Source organism: Rhinopithecus roxellana, chromosome 4 (genome assembly GCF_007565055.1).
Source record: "Rhinopithecus roxellana isolate Shanxi Qingling chromosome 4, ASM756505v1, whole genome shotgun sequence".
Classification (NCBI taxonomy): Eukaryota; Metazoa; Chordata; class Mammalia; order Primates; family Cercopithecidae; genus Rhinopithecus; species Rhinopithecus roxellana.
Genome location: NC_044552.1, coordinates 21039972 through 21055854, shown reverse-complemented (window position 1 = coordinate 21055854; position 15883 = coordinate 21039972). Strand labels below are relative to the sequence as shown.

The 15883-nt window shown below is 42.3% G+C and overlaps 2 non-coding genes across 2 annotated transcripts; both read left to right on the top strand.

The window, feature by feature from the left end:
• The first annotated feature begins 650 nt into the window (after positions 1 to 650).
• Positions 651 to 722, top strand: TRNAQ-UUG. The gene has a single exon. It is a non-coding gene; the product is annotated as a tRNA-Gln (tRNA).
• A 4515-nt stretch (positions 723 to 5237) lies between these two features.
• Positions 5238 to 5309, top strand: TRNAQ-CUG. Its single transcript has one exon. It is a non-coding gene; the product is annotated as a tRNA-Gln (tRNA).
• Positions 5310 to 15883: the final 10574 nt, after the last annotated feature.

The window sequence follows — 15883 nt, the reverse complement described above, 5'->3', positions numbered from 1 at the left end:
GGATAACCACTGAGGACTGGGATCATTTGGAAGCCTCTCCACTCACATAGCTGGTAAACGATGCTGACTGTGGCACTGGGACTACCACCCAGAGCATCTACATGTGTGGCCTGAGTTACCTAACAGTATGGTGGCTTCAGAGTGGTCAGATTTGTCATAGAGTAGCTCAGGATTCTGAAGGTGAGTCTCTCAGGACATCGAACCACAAGCTGTGACTTCTCATTTCAGAATAAAAGTCAAAACCCTAACAAGGTCCTACACAGCATTGCAATTGTATGTGAGAGGATGATTCAGTGGGAGAGTACAAACAAGGATGGAAGCACGTATTTTACTGTCAGAAAAGGCCCCAGAAAACCTAGATGAAAGATCCAAGGTCGTTTTGCAAAAATTGTGCACTCCTACGGTTAATTCTTTATGCAGTATTGTCCTGAGCATTGCAAGATTTCCAGCATGTCTGGTTCTGACCTGTGAAAGGCAGTTGTACCCTAATTATTGAAACAAGCAAAACACCCAAGCATTTCCAAAATACTCCTGTAGAGGGCAGTACAGTTTTGTTTAAAAGCCCATTTTTTTATATTTAGCAGTTAAGAGCTAGTGACTCAGGGATAAATACTTGTCAGAAGAAAAGGTTGTCAAGCAGGTTTATATGTGGCCCCATGGTGTAATGGTTAGCACTCTGGACTTTGAATCCAGCGATCCGAGTTCAAATCTCGGTGGGACCTTCTCGAGACTCTTTTTTCACTTCTCCCAGTTATCTTTCTCTCAAAACTAGAGGGCTTCCTCGTAATCCAGTCCGCCATACGTCATAGTATCTGCTTAGCAGTGGTATCTATGTTAGTCCTCAGAAATGTGAGACCACCTGTGGAAGCAAGCCCATGTGCACTATCAACACTACCAGGAACAACTCCCCAATTCTGTAACCTGTGCCCAGACACGTATGGGAGCGAGGCGCCTGTCTGAAATGTCTCCCCATGTCTTGATTCCTAGAAAGGAATGTATGTGTGCATAATAAATAAATGCCTGTTTTTAAAAGAATGACCACATTACTCCATCACTGGAAAAAAAGGTGTCTGACGTGAGAAGTGATAAATATCTGATTTGAGGTCAACAAACTTGTAGTGGTACTGTTCTCCCTCCAGGCTTCACTCTTTCCATGGAACGCTTTCAGTGAGGATGGGATTCAAGCCCACACATGAAAAGTGTAATGGATTAGCAAATGGTCAGGCCACCTCATCCTATCCTGGTTGCAGATTTCTTAAGTTCTTTCTTTTGGTAAAGCCTCTGCACTTTAAGTTGACAGGCAGGGTACTGTCCAAACTGCTGGTAGCAGCTCATCAGTGCACAGGCCTTGCTGTCATCTTAGAGACTGTCACACAAGTCCTTTCCCTTTTGCTTGAGACAGCTTTTTACATTTGAGTGATTGCTGCCCTAACTAGCTCACATCTCCAGCCTCATCCATCACCATTCCTGCCACACACAGAGCCTAAAATTAGCTTCTAGTCACCAGCCATGGTAAATTTATTTCTATTCCTTAATTTTTCCCTCTCTTCTCATTTTCTACCTGCAAAACACTTTTGTCCTCCCCTCTACCGTCACGTTATGAGAGCTAGTTCTTTTACTCATTCTTCAAATATTAACTTAGACCTTCCAAACCTTCTTACTGATGCCTTCACTGAACTCCCTTTACAGGAGCTTACATGCCCATCTATGTCTCCTCAACACCCTAAATCTCCTTCTCACACCACCTCATAATTTAATTCTCATTTAATAAGCTCTCCCTCTTGCTCTACACAGCAAGTTTTCCTAGGGGAGAGATCAGTACTGTGGTCTTTTTCACCTTTCATTTCTCAGTTTCATTGTGCCTGGCTCATGTTAGGACTTCAAAAATACTTGCTGAGTACATAAACTTTGATCTAATGTGATTTGATTATCCTGGAACCCAGGGTAGCCTGTCTCCATTTGGTTACACATCTTTCTGCTCTGCTTCTTCACAAGTTTCTTTTCACTCTTTTTCCTTCACTGATCCTAAGTCTGCATCCACTCTAAGAACAAGTCTTCGCCCAAGACTGGAGCAGAAGTCTCCCTGGGATGAATTTCAGTTATGACAGTGTCTTAATGAGGGCTTTCAGTTAATAGCTAAAGTAGGGATGAGAGGTATGTGATTAGATCACTATATTTTTCATGTTTTTGGAAGATAATTCAGCTTGGAAGAAAGGTTCCTTTCACTACATTCTTGGCCAGTGGTCCAGAAGTCCACACATGCCTAGTTTGGGTACTTACCGGTTGTAGGGAGCCCGGGGCCTGACATCAGCCTAGCCTCTGGAAGGTAGTAACTAAACATTCTGGATTAAATTGAAGATTTTTTATTGCTACCAAAAAGCAAAGATTTAAGCTGATAAATCCCGCGTCCTTTCTGAGAATACAGGGAGAACACAGTAACCTCTGAACCCAGCGCTTACTCTCACCATGCTCAATAGAGTTTCAATTTGCTGCTCTCATCACAGTTGGTCTGAGAGTGAGAGTCTGAGAAGGCTATGGGAGATAGCACAGGAAAAGCATAGATGTATTATTTATGCTAACCCAGAAGTCATTGCTCAAGACTGGCACCGTTCTACATGTGGTGCACTTAAAAAAAAAAAAAAAAAAAAAAAAAAAAAAAAAAAAAAAAAAACCTATCAGGAACCCCACAAGGTCAAGAACATTGGGATGAGGTTCAGTGGCTCACATCTGTAATCCCAACATTTTGGGAGGCCAAGGCCAGTGGATCACTTGAGGTCAGGAGTTCGAGACTAACCTGGCCAACATAATGAAACCCTGTCTCTCCTAAAAATACAAAAATTAGCTGTGTGTGGTGGCACACGTCTGTAATTCCAGCTACTTGGGAGGCTGAGGCACAAGAATCGCTTGAACCTGGGAGATGGAGGTTGCAACGCAGTGAGCCAAGATCACATCACTGCACTCCAGCCTGGGTGACAGAGGAAGGTTGTCTCAAAAAAAAAAACAAAACAAAAAAAAAAAAAACAAAAAAAAAATAACAAAAACAACGATTGGAACTATTTTCCTCTTTCGCATTGGAAATTGTGATTGAACTAGTATATTCCTGTCTGGCTGGTTATGTAGAGGGACAAGAAATCTATGGAACTTTCTCCACTCAGGTTTGAAATCATCCTCTTCGTAAGGACTTTGTTTTGTTTTGTTCTGTTTTAAGGAACTTTTCTTGTCTCCACCACGGTTTGAAAGTTTGGAATCTCCCTTGGAGGATTTTTACCCTCTCTCCTGAGAGTTTCCTGCCACCTCTGTGCAAACGGGACTGTCCTTGACCATCCTGGACCTGAAGGAAATAATGTATACAGTGGTCCATTTCTAAGACAAAGTGCCTTAAATCTTCTTAGGTAAGCAAAATACAGAAGAAACAGGATATACTAGGCCCCTGCTTGAATAGCGATGCCTGCTTGTCGGCCCCTCTCTCTTTCCCGCCGCCCCTTAGTTGCCCTTACTCGAACCAAAGTTCAGTCTAAGATGAAAGTTTACTAGTCTGCAAAATAGCTCATTTTGTCTGTTCTTATCAGCCTGCCCAGCTACTTAGGTCATGAGTTAAATACTTGAAGAGCCCCTGAGCTAACTAGGATTGCAATTTTTTGTGGGCTGCAACAAAATGCAGCAAGACAACCCTAAAGGAACACCTAAAGCCTCTACTCAACAATCTATAGGCGACATCCGGGAAGGTTGTGACCCCACAGTACTCACCCTATGAGGAACCCGGGGAGGGACCTGCGCACTAGGACATAAATTGGTTGTTCAAAGTGTGCTGGGTGTGCCTACTCATCAGACAACCGATCTTGCAAGACCGTTGTTAAACTCTCACTTTTGCTGTTCTCCGGGTCTCTGAGTCCATTCTTTGTGTTTGGACGGTGAATTTGTTTCTCACAGACGTAGTCTAGGACTGAGGAACACTCCCAACCCAACTTTCCAGAAAACACTGAATTTAAAGATTTTCCCTAATGACAGCCAGTTGCAAAAATTCCGTTGCAAAGAAATCCAGCAGGAATCCTGATAAAAGAAGCCTGTATTATTTGCAGGGAGAGTTACTGGGTTGTGGTTTTCTTGTTTCTTGTTTCTTGTCGGGGGCTGGGGTTTGGGGGCGGTGCTCCTTATCATCCACAAGAGGGCGCCTGCGGTCCTCGAAGACCACTTCCAGAGTGTCGGTGTGTCCGTGTAAAAATCTGAAATCCCGGAAACCAGCCCCAGCCTGCAAACTATTAGATTTAATTTGCACTAAGCACGCTCTCCTTGAACAGGCGTCGAATCCAGGTTAAACTACTTGGAGCAGAGCTGAATTCCTCTCTACCACTAAGGAAATTGCTGAAGCACTCGCTTCTAAATGTGTACTGAATATCGTGGCGCTCCTAGTCAGCTAAAAGCTACCAGGAGGCGTTTATAAAGATGCTAGGGTAGGGCCGACTGAGAACTTCTCCAGAGACCCATCACAGCAATCAGCTGTGGTGTAGGGGGTGGATTTTCACAGTACGGGCTCCCGTGTTTGTGCGAAAAAGTGGCTATGCGAAGCAAGGGTGGAGAATCTTTTCTGTGTCCGTTTGGGAGTCTCCCCTGCGTGTATTTCTGGTTGGTGAGCCGACAGTAGGAGGCCCGTGGGGCCGCGCGCTGTCCTGGGAAACTCCCGAGGGGCTTTCTCCCTTCCCTTCGCCCCCTCAGTTGAGCTCCCAGGAATGCTGGGATTTTCCTCCAGTCTCGTCTTGCAAGTTCACTTATTTCAGTTCTCCGTAAACACCAACGTCTCCTCTGCGACTTTGGAAAATCTTTCCATGCACGTCCTTAAAAGCTCCATACACCACCCTAATAAACGACGATTTTTGTGAAGCAACAGGATCTGATAACAAAGCAGAATGAAAGATCTCAGGTCTCTCACAGGCTCCTCACCTGTAAAATAACGACAATAGTTCGCATCTCACCAGGGTTCTGTGAGCGTTCGATGAGGTAAAAATACAAAACACTAGTCACAAAACCTGGCACACGGTAAGGGCTCGGTTTTGTTCGACAGCTTCACTTTTTTTCCAGTGCAGAAACAGAGGCCCGAGGGGGCACCAAGTTTCTGAACCCCTTGGAAGAAAAGGTCTGGGGTGCGAAGGGTAGGGTGTGCTGACATTGGAAAACCAAATCAGACTTTAGAAAGGAAGAACTAGGTCACGAAAGACTTTAGGGAGATTAGTTGGTAAGTTGGCCCCATGGTGTAATGGTCAGCACTCTGGACTCTGAATCCAGCGATCCGAGTTCAAATCTCGGTGGGACCTACTGTTGGCTTTTAAGTTTCTGTCATGTGATTTCTCTGAGATATAGAAGCAATCATGCGATTTCTACATACCTTTCTCATTCCCTCCCAGAGCTCTTATTCACAAACACATGAGTTTAACGGGTGTGGGAAGTTTTATCTCTTTTGTTTAATGATATATTTTCAACACAATTTTATTTTTATGTATTTATAAGTATTTAAACATTATACACTTATTTTTTATTGATTGCACACTACCACCATTAAATTTAAAAACAACTAAAACCAGAGGAAAAACACTTAAATTACAGATAATTACTGGTAATGACTAAAAATTATATATCAATTTTAAATCTGTTTAGAATGTTATGATGGTGTGATCAGTCATAGCCTTTAAGCATAAACGTGTAATATAGTGGGTTTAAAATTCTATGGCAGATGTGGAATAGAAATATCTTTTAAAGATAGAAAAAGAATTTATGCACATTTTCAACTGTTAAATAAAATTATGCTAAATATATTTTTAAAGAATTCTAGTACCTGCCAAGTTGTTAGCTTTTAGGTTCCAATGCACAAAATTCAGAGTCATTAGACACCTCTAATTTGTATTTCATCAGATGCTGGCAATTACATGCTTTAGAATGATTTAAATTTGTAAAGAAACATTTTAGAACACCACTGGAAAGCAATGTGTGAAAGCATAAAAATATTTTTACAATCCTTAAAGATTCCAAGGGATTAAAATAGCTTAAAGACACTGTTTTGATGAAAATAATACTGTAATAGGACAAAGCAACTCCCTTGTCATCTCATACTCAGACTCTTTTGTTTCTATTTTTCAAATGCATTTTTTTCTGTAAATTTCCTATTTGTGTACATTTGGTTTAAGATGGTTTGTATTTTTGTTGTGATTTTGTAGACATTCATAGAAGCATATTTTTATTAAGCCATTCTTGCTCAAATATGTCTTATGTAACAGTTTCCAAGTCAATATCTTTTTCTTCTGAGTTCTCTTATTAATTTCCACTGCATGTTTTGTTGTTTTACATTTTGTATTTAAATCAGTAATCTATCTGAAACTGAATTTCTTACACACTTGAGAGATCTACCTTTGTTTTCCTTCATAGGTAAAGTTAGCTGTGCCACCACAATTTATTTTAAAATCACCTTTGGGCCAGGCTTGGTGGCTCACGCCTGTAATCTCAGCACTTTGGGAGTCCGAAGCGGGTGGATCACGAGGTCAGTAGATCGAGACCATCCTGGCTAACATGGTGAAATCCTGTCTCTACTAAAAATACAAAAAAAAGTTAGCTGGGCATGTTGGCACGCACCTGTAATCCCAGCTACTAGGGAGTCTGAGGCAGGAGAATCGCTTGAACCCGGGAGGCTGAGCCTGCAGTGAGCCGAGATCTTGCCACTGCACTGCAACCTGGAATCTTTTGATTAGTTTTTTTAATACATTTTATAACCCCAAAGCATTCGTCCTCTACAGTATTCAACATTTTCAGGCACGGGGAATAAAGAGATAAAGAGGAAGAGGTTGAAGACTCAAATATTCCATTTTGTAGTGTCCAGCTTCCTGTAAAGAACTAAGAACCCATTAGGCTGTTGATGAGCTTACGTATGAACCAGTAGCCTGGAGTGCAGAAACCCCAGGAGTCGGATTCCAATGCTTTGGCCCAGTGGTTAGTTACCCTACTCATAATGAAGATGTTGGCGCCATTAAGCACAGCAGAGTTTCCTTGGTGAACCCTGCAGGCTTTGAAGAGATCCAGAAAACAACAATAGGTCACAAACAGACCTTGGTGACTTTTGGCATTCATTTGAGATATTTGGAATATGTCCCAAAGTTGGGCCAAGCTAAAAGATAAAAATTTTCTTAACAGAAAAAAAGATATTTGGAAATACGATACAGCTCAAGTTTGTATAACAAAGCTTAATCTTGAAAACAATGGTTAATTTGAAAACAAGGGTTAATTTCTCAGTGACATCTTTTGATTTTCATGATCCACACCTCAAGGGCAGTCTGGCCTTCCCATTTTTCTTTTTCTTTATCCCACTATTCCCTTCTCCTTCTCTATTTCTTCCATTAGCCCTGTTTTGTTTTCTTTATTTCCTTTCCAGCCTATGCACAAAGTAAACCAATGATAAAATATTGTCTTTATGCTCTTTTTAAGTATATTGAAGGACTACATTTAAGGTTTGAAACTGTCAGAAGCACTAGAATCACAGCAAGCTTGTTTATGACTTGTAGCTAAAGACCTACAGATTAAACGGCAGTTTCAAATCCTAAAGTTCCATGGATGTGTTTATAGTATGCATGAATCTAAGAATTTGTGTGGGTAAATTTCATTCTAAGCTGCGATACATCTGAAAGGATGACAATAAGTACAATTAATGACATCCATTGCCTTCACTACCATTTAAAAAAAAAATTTTTTTTCAACCAGGGCCAAAGCTGAACGCTACCAATTTTATAATTATGCACAGTTATCAGACAAGTTTGTTTGTTTTGAGACACAGTCTTGGTCTGTCACTAGGCTGGCGTGCAGTGGCCCAATGATGGCTCACTGCAACCTCTGCCTCCCGGGTTCAAGCAATCTCCTGCCTCAGACTCCCGAGTAGCTAGGACTACAGACACGTGCAACCATGCCCAGCTAATTTTTGCATTTTTAGTAGAGACGGGGTTTCACCATATTGGTCAGGATAGTCTCGATCTCTTGACTTCGTGATCTGCCCACCTCGACCTCCCAAAGTGCTGGGGCTACAGGCGTGAGCCACCGCGCCCAGCCCAAGTTTTATAAATCTTGATGCCATTTGAAAACCTATATGATTGTGAGACCAGGAGTGTGGCTCATGCCTGTAATCCTAACACTTTGGGAGGTTAAGGCAGGTGGATCACCTCAGCTCAGGAATTCGAGACCAGCCTGGGCTACGTGGCAAAACCCTGTCTCTGCCAAAATACAAAAATTAGCCAGGCGTGGTGGCAGGCACCTGTAATCCCATCTACTCAGGAGGCTGAGACAGGAGGATAGCTTGAGCCCAGGAGGCAGAGGTTGCAGTGAGCCGAGATCGTGCCACTGCACTCCGGCCTTGGCAACAGGGTGAGAATCTGTCTGAAAAAAAAAAAAAAAAAAAAACCAACGGAAACCTATACGATTCTGATTGATAAAACAATCTCACAGAAAACAATTTGACAAGATAATTCCTCTAACTTTACAATGAATGGCAAGAAAATGCAGCAGAAAAAAATTATCACTGATGAAAGGACAGAGCTCAAAGTAACTTTACTTGGGACTGCTGTTTCAACAGGATTGGTAATTTGCTAATCAGTTTTCTACTTCCTAAATTCCTTTTGCTTATAAGCATTCAAATGAAATTGACACCACCATAACTGGTTTTCAAAAGCATTTAGGTCTTTTGAGGTGGCATCATGGTTTACATGTAATTATAAGCTGATTTATTTCCTAAAGAGAGAGCTTTTTCTGATTTTATATTGCCTCTGATTTATCATTAAAAACTAAAACGAAAACCTGGATGCTGGGGAATGTAGTTCATTTGTAAGAAGGCTCACCGCCTCATGAACTCAGATGGTTAGTGGGCAAAAACAAAACCAAAACAAACTAACAACAACAACAACAAAAAAAAACACTCCCTGCAGAATTCAGACTTTCTGCGTGAAGTTTGCCCCAAATAGAAACACACACTTGAGAAAGTCTTGGATTTTAGCTCGTCTGAATAGCACAGGTGAGAATGTGCTTCCGTCATTGAATTTCTAAGCAAACCAAACCCATAACGAGGCTGGCTAAGAATTGTTCATGACTTGCAAGCACGGAAGCAGGAGACAGAGTGAAAATTCTCCTCCTGGAATTCCAAACTGTAAAACCCTGGAGGTGGCAAGGGAATGATCCTAACAAATGGGAAGATTTCAGACTTTCATGGGGAGACCTCATTATATTTCCCGTCTAAAACTAACAAGACACGAAAAATCTTTTCCAACACCAAAGGTGAAAATCATCCCAGCTGGTGTGGCCTGGGGAAGTAAAGGTCAGTTTCCCAAATGCAGCGCATGCAACAATGTATGACCTGCAATGTGACAATGACAGCTTTTCAGAAAGATGTCTACTTGCGCTACCAGGGCCTTGCACCTCCCAGCCCCTGACCAGACTCTCCCTTGAGCAAAGCAGTGATGGGGGCAGCAGAATGTAGTCTTTCTGAGAAGTGGAAAGGAGTCAGGATTACTGAGAGGACAAGCTCTCCTTTGTGAAGCCTTGGGAATGAAATGGCTGGATAATGGAAAACAGGTTCCTTGCAAGTCTTTGCTTACTGTGGGTGAGGCCTCAAAATGTTCCATTCATTTCCACAAACTTTTGATAACTCCTCCAGGTGCTGGTCACTGAAGCAGAAGATGAGGCCTCTGCAATTAATGACTAAATGTATACAACTAAATATAGAATCACGGCCGGGCGCGATGGCTCAAGCCTGTAATCCCAGCACTTTAGGAGGCCGAGACGAGCGGATCACGAGGTCAGGAGATCGAGACCATGCTGGCTAACACGGTGAAACCCCCTCTCTACTAAAAAAAATACAAAAAACTAGCCGGGCGAGGTGGCGGGAGCCTGTAGTCCCAGCTACTAGGGAGGCTGAGACAGGAGAATGGCGTAAACCCGGGAGGCGGAGCTTGCTGTGAGCTGAGATCCGGCCACTGCGCTCCAGCCTGGGTGACAGAGCGAGACTCCGTCTCAAAAAAATAATAATAATAATTATTATTATTATTATATATATATATGTATGTAGAATCACACTTGTGGATCTCTTTCTCCAGAGGCCACTGGCCAAAAATGATGTGAACTAGAAACTTTTCCATCATGAATTCAATCCCCACCATGCAAAAGAAAGGTTCCCATTTTTTAGGGACTCCACAAGTTCTTCTATTTTAATCATGGTTAAACATGAGCTCTTTAAAAGCAAGCAGGGTTGGGATTAGTGAAGAAGGAAGAATGGGGAGAAGAAATTTGGGAACAACCAGTGCAGACCGCCTTGGGGCAAAAGGTAAAACTGAGCCATCCTGGATTCTGGTGAAGACCATAACTGGGTGAAAGTCTTTTTTTTTTTCTTTTTTTTTTTTTTGAGACGGAGTCTCGCTCTCGCCCGGGCTGGAGTGCAGTGGCCGGATCTCAGCTCACTGCAAGCTCTGCCTCCCGGGTTTACGCCATTCTCCTGCCTCAGCCTCCGGAGTAGCTGGGAATACAGGCGCCCGCCACCTCGCCCGGCTAGTTTTTTGTATTTTTCAGTAGAGACGGGGTTTCACCGTGTTAGCCAGGATGGTCTCGATCTCCTGACCTTGTGATCCGCCCGTCTCGGCCTCCTAAAGTGCTGGGATTACAGGCTTGAGCCACCGCACCCGGCCATAACTGGGTGAAAGTCTTATCCCCAGCAAAGTGTTGATGAACTGTTTTCCTGACCCAGGCACTGTGTTAAGCAATGGGGACTCTAAAGGGAACAAGATCTCAAGACTGGTCCCTGCACTGGGGGAACTTGCTAGAGGGTAAGAGGGAGATATCAAAAAGGAACTAAAACATGTGGTGTTATGATGACAGCAATTTGGGTGCTGAGGAATCATAGAGGGAGACAGCTAAGCTGAGATAATGGAAGCCAGAGAAGTCTCACTAAAGTCTAAGTTGAGATCAGAGGAATAAGCACTGAAGTAAAGCAAGTAAAGTGAGGGCAGAGGAGAGGGCTAAAGAGTGTTGTGGGTAGAAAATGTAAAGGAGGAGAACATGGAGTTTGGGCAGAAAAAAAATTCACCGTAGCTCATACTTGGAAGTCAAGTGTGAGGACTGAGGGTAGAGATGCAGCAGGTTAGGGGAGCATCATTAAAGTTTAAAGTACTCCCTGGAGCCTTCCCTACTTATTTGCTAGTCTGCACACAACATTCTATTTTAAGCAAGAGTCCTCCCTTTTCTCCATTTTACTTAAATGTCTATCATTAATATGGACTCACAGCATCTTTTTCCCCCAGTGGTTTATAACTCATTATTGTCCTTAATTATATTGGTGTTCAACTTTACCCATATTTAATTAGGGAGAGCCCCCTTTTGGGAAAATAGCCTTTGCCTTGCAAGAGTAAAGCCATCTTGAAGCAAAACAGTCATAATGACTAATATTTGACTCCTGCATACTAAGGCATTCTGCAGCAAGGTCAAAAACAACGTATGTAGCATGAATAACCCCTCATAAAGATGCTTATTTAACTTCCCCAGTGGCCATGGGTTTTGCAAGACAGTCTGAGGTGTGATCAGTTGTTCATGTTTTACCCTAAAAGCTTGCAATAGAAAGAATACTTTCTGCAGGGCAAGTGTAGGGATCCACCCTCTGGGGCTGCAGCCCAAGATGTGCCTTCTGTTTGTAAGTCCTTATTAAATGTTTCTTTCTGAGAAACTGGATTTGTCAACCTTTGTTTGGCCTCCCAGCTCCCTGGGCCTTTGGAGGTCACTTTGCCTATACCTGCTCATAGTGGAAAACCCTTCCAGTGGCTTCTGGATCCTTGTAGCTTGCTACCATCATTTTTTTTTTTTTTTTTTTTGAATGAGATGGAGTCTCACTCTGTCGCCAGGCTGGAGTGCAGTGGTGTGATCCTGGCTTACTACAATCTCCGCCTCCCTGGTTCACGCCTCCCCAGTAGCTGGGATTACAGTCGCACGCCACCACGCCCAGCTAATTTTTTTTGTGTGTGTGTGTTTTTAGTTGAGACGGGGTTTCACCATGTTGACCAGTGTGGTCACGATCTCCTGACCTCGTGATCCTCCTGCCTCGGCCCCCCAAAGTGCCACAATCATTCTTTTGAACATGTTCTTATTTTCTGCATAACAAGTTGTTCCAGACTTAATTGACATCTACCCTGCCCCAGTCCAAAATTCAATCATTTCTCAGTAATTTCCTGATTTCTTTCAGTGGGGAAGAGTATTAGAGAGGAATACCCGGGGGGTTAGTGTACTAACTGCTTCTATGATATCTGCTTCTTGATCCTTTTAATGGAAAAACCTAGGAAATACATGTGCATGTATACACATATAATCATATGTACTTACACATGTGCATGTGCATATACACACATATTTGCATGTATTCATGCCCATACAAGTACATACACATATTTTAGAAATCATGAGCTTGGCTGGGCGAAGTGGCTTATGCCTTTAATCTCAGCACTTTGGGACGCCAAGGCAGATGGATCACCTCAGGTCAGGAGTGTGAGACCAGCCTGGGCAACACTGTGAAACCTCGTCTCTACTAAAATACAAAAAATTAGGTGAGCCTGGCAGCATGTGCCTGTAATTCCAGCTACTGGGGAGGCTGAGGCAGGAGAATCGCTTGAACCTGGGAAGCGGGGGTTACAGTGAGCCGAGATTGTGCCACTGCACTCCAGCCTAGGTGACAGATACTCCGTCTCCAGAAAAAAAAAAAAAATCATGAGCTCACATCCATACCTCCCATTTCTATCCATTCATCTCTTCAGAATTCTTTCTTACATTCTCCCATTCTATATTTTTATGTGTCCCTTTTCCCACATTGAAACCCCTAATTCCAACAAGATTAGCATATTTACTCACTTGCTCTATCATATAATACATGTACGATAGTTTTGGAATTGCTTTGCCCATCTACTAACAAAAACTATCCATTAAAAGAGATTCAGTAGGTAGTTGTAACAACTAACCAAATAAATAAATAGAGTTAAAGATTTGTTTGCATTTCTCTATACACACACCCCTGTCCCCCTACCATCCTTACTCTCTTGGCCAAAGAGAGAAGGTGTACTGTCAAATGCCCTGTTCACAAATTATGTTCTTTTCCTTTCCATGTAGTCATAATACGGAATAAAATTGAGTTCATTTGCTTTAACTTGCTTTCAACCTTAGTTTTCTCCACTCCCCATCCTTAATATTAGTTTTTGAATATGTAGGTTGGCCGGGTGCGGTGGCTCATGCCTGTAATCCCAGCACTTTGGGAGGCTGAGGTGGGTGAATCGCCTGAGGTCAGGAGTTTGAGACCAACCTGGCCAGTATGGTGAAACCTCATCTGTATTAAAAATACAAAAACTAGCCAGGTGAGGTGGCACGTGCCTGTAATCCCAGCTGTTCCGGAGGTTGAGGCAGGAGAATCATTTGAACCTGAGAGGCGGAGGTTGCAGTGAGCCCATATCGCTCCACTGCACTCCATCCTGGGTGACAGAGTCAGACTCTGTCTCAAAAAAAAAAAGGTAAAACATTCACACGCTTTCAAAAGTTAAAGGTCTAACAAAAGGTAAACTCAGAGAAGTGGCCTCTCATATTCCTTGCACTCCATTTCCCCCAAGTCTCTTACCACCATTTTAGGTAACTGTTAACGGTGGAGGGTGTCCAGGTTCTGGCATCTCGAATGAAGAATTGGACAAAATGCACAAACAAAGCAATGAAGAAATAAAAGGTTTTATTGAAAATGAAAGTACACTCCACAGTGTGGGAGCGGGCCTGAACAGCGGCTCAAAGGCTCCCGTTGCAGAATTTTTGGGAGTTTACCTCCTGGAGAATTCTATTTGTTACTTTGGAAGCCCTATGTAAATGGAGAGGATGAGGTAAAGTTACAAAGTCATTTACAGCATGTGCTCTATGGAGAGGATATTCCCTGTTATAGCTGAAGTATGAACTGGCCTTATGTTCCCTGCCTCTAGACCTTATTTTCCTGTCTCATCTCCTCTCTGAGAGATGTGATCCCCATAAATCTTTATGGGAGGCAGAGGGACTGATGGTCTTTTTTCTGTAACTGCTTCATGCTACCTTGGGGTATAGTCCCTACCTATTGGGGATCATGGAACTTTCTCCCTGTTCTGTCTAGTGGATGGTAGCTTCTTGATGGCCAGGGGTAGTGTCTTCACATGGAGCTGGCTGGAACCTTTGTTTCATGATCATCTGAAGCTTGATGGTTTCTAAGCAAGAGGAAATGAATTTGGTTAAAATATTTAATGGGAACTTCGGGGGTGGATATCTATGCTGTCAGAAATGTTTGTTATAGAGATTTGCAGGAGAAAAAAACAAAACCTGGTTTGTTCTAGAATCTATGTGTTTCCTTAAAGTCTTAGCAGAAGTGACTTCATTTTGGTTTGGTTTGGTTTGGTTTGGTTTGTTGGGGCCTAGTGCATGAGCCTAGTCCGAAACAATGGCCTCCCAGAATTTTGTTAAAAAAATTTCCCCTTTTTGGTCAGGTTCTCAGTTAGGTGAGAGTGTAACCAAAACTTGGGGCCTTAGTGCCACTCTCAGTTACCATTATTTTGGGCTTCCGGTCTCAGTATATCATTCATAGGTTAAGGGGTCCTCATGGTTGCACATTTCCTTCAGCTCTTATTATTCCAGTTGAAGAAAGACCATTTGACATTCTAGAGATGGCTGCATGCAAGCATTTAAAACCTTTGAGGGAATACAGTGCACCAGGGAGAGTATTATTATGACTATTGGGAAGATGATACCAAGAGTTTGGAGTGTGCTGCTCACCCAAGGTCCCCATAAACCAAACCTCCTAAAATCAAATAGATCAAAGGATCAGCTAGATAAAGAGTTTACTCACTTGACTGAGCAATTTCTTTGTCAATCCTCTACCACTGAATTTCCGCGTAATCTTCATTTGATGTATTTCTCCATAGGCCACAAGTGCCAGCAGCTGCAAAGATACTTCTCTGTTTAGCCAATTCTATCATAACTTTCACAAGAGAATTTAGAGTCTGTTGTGTAACTATAGCCTACACAGTAGAATTTGCTATAAGATTTATTGTGAGGGATATGTTTCTAATCATTGCTTGCTTCTTTTACCTTAAACCATGGAAAAAGGACCTAACAAATGATGTCTTTTTAGAAGAGTGAAGGCCTTCCGGCAATGTTCTCTATAACCCATGATGTGGGTTAAGAGGTGTGAACCAATGTTTTGTTTTTGATTATGAGGCAAAGCATGTACCTTTAAAATTTCTTGCCTACATTGGGCCTTCATCTTTTGTCTATCAAAGTATAAGTTTATCCATGTAAAAAACTGACTATAAACTCCCTCACAAATAAGAGTATACATCATAAGTGCCCATAACAGACACCTTTTCCACTTCTATTTTTTGTAGAGGCATGAGCAAGAAAAAAATATTCAAAGATAAGTTTCATGACAGTAGAAATCCAAATCTGTGAACTTGAGAAAAGCTGTTCACATTAAGGATGTCATCCTCTTCTTGGGAGAAATTTCTCTGGTTAGTTTTATCTTAAGGTTTCCAGTGGGTACACAGCTCCAAGAGCTCAGAGGGACCCTTCTCAGTTGTGAGATTATGAACTCAAAGTTCAAGGTCCCAAAGTTTTGTTGTAGTGTGAATGGCAAGAACAGTCTTTCTCTGATGCTTCTAGAAGATTCAAACCATAAAAAGCTTTCTTTACCTGTTGAAAATACATTGTAGCATAATAATCTACTGTTACATCAGCCCTCTTGCCTAGGAAACCTTTTATACAACCAGAAAACATGCACTGAAAATAACAAATGAGCTCTCAAGCTTGGTGTTTGGTTGGTGGGGACCCATGCAGTTTCAAC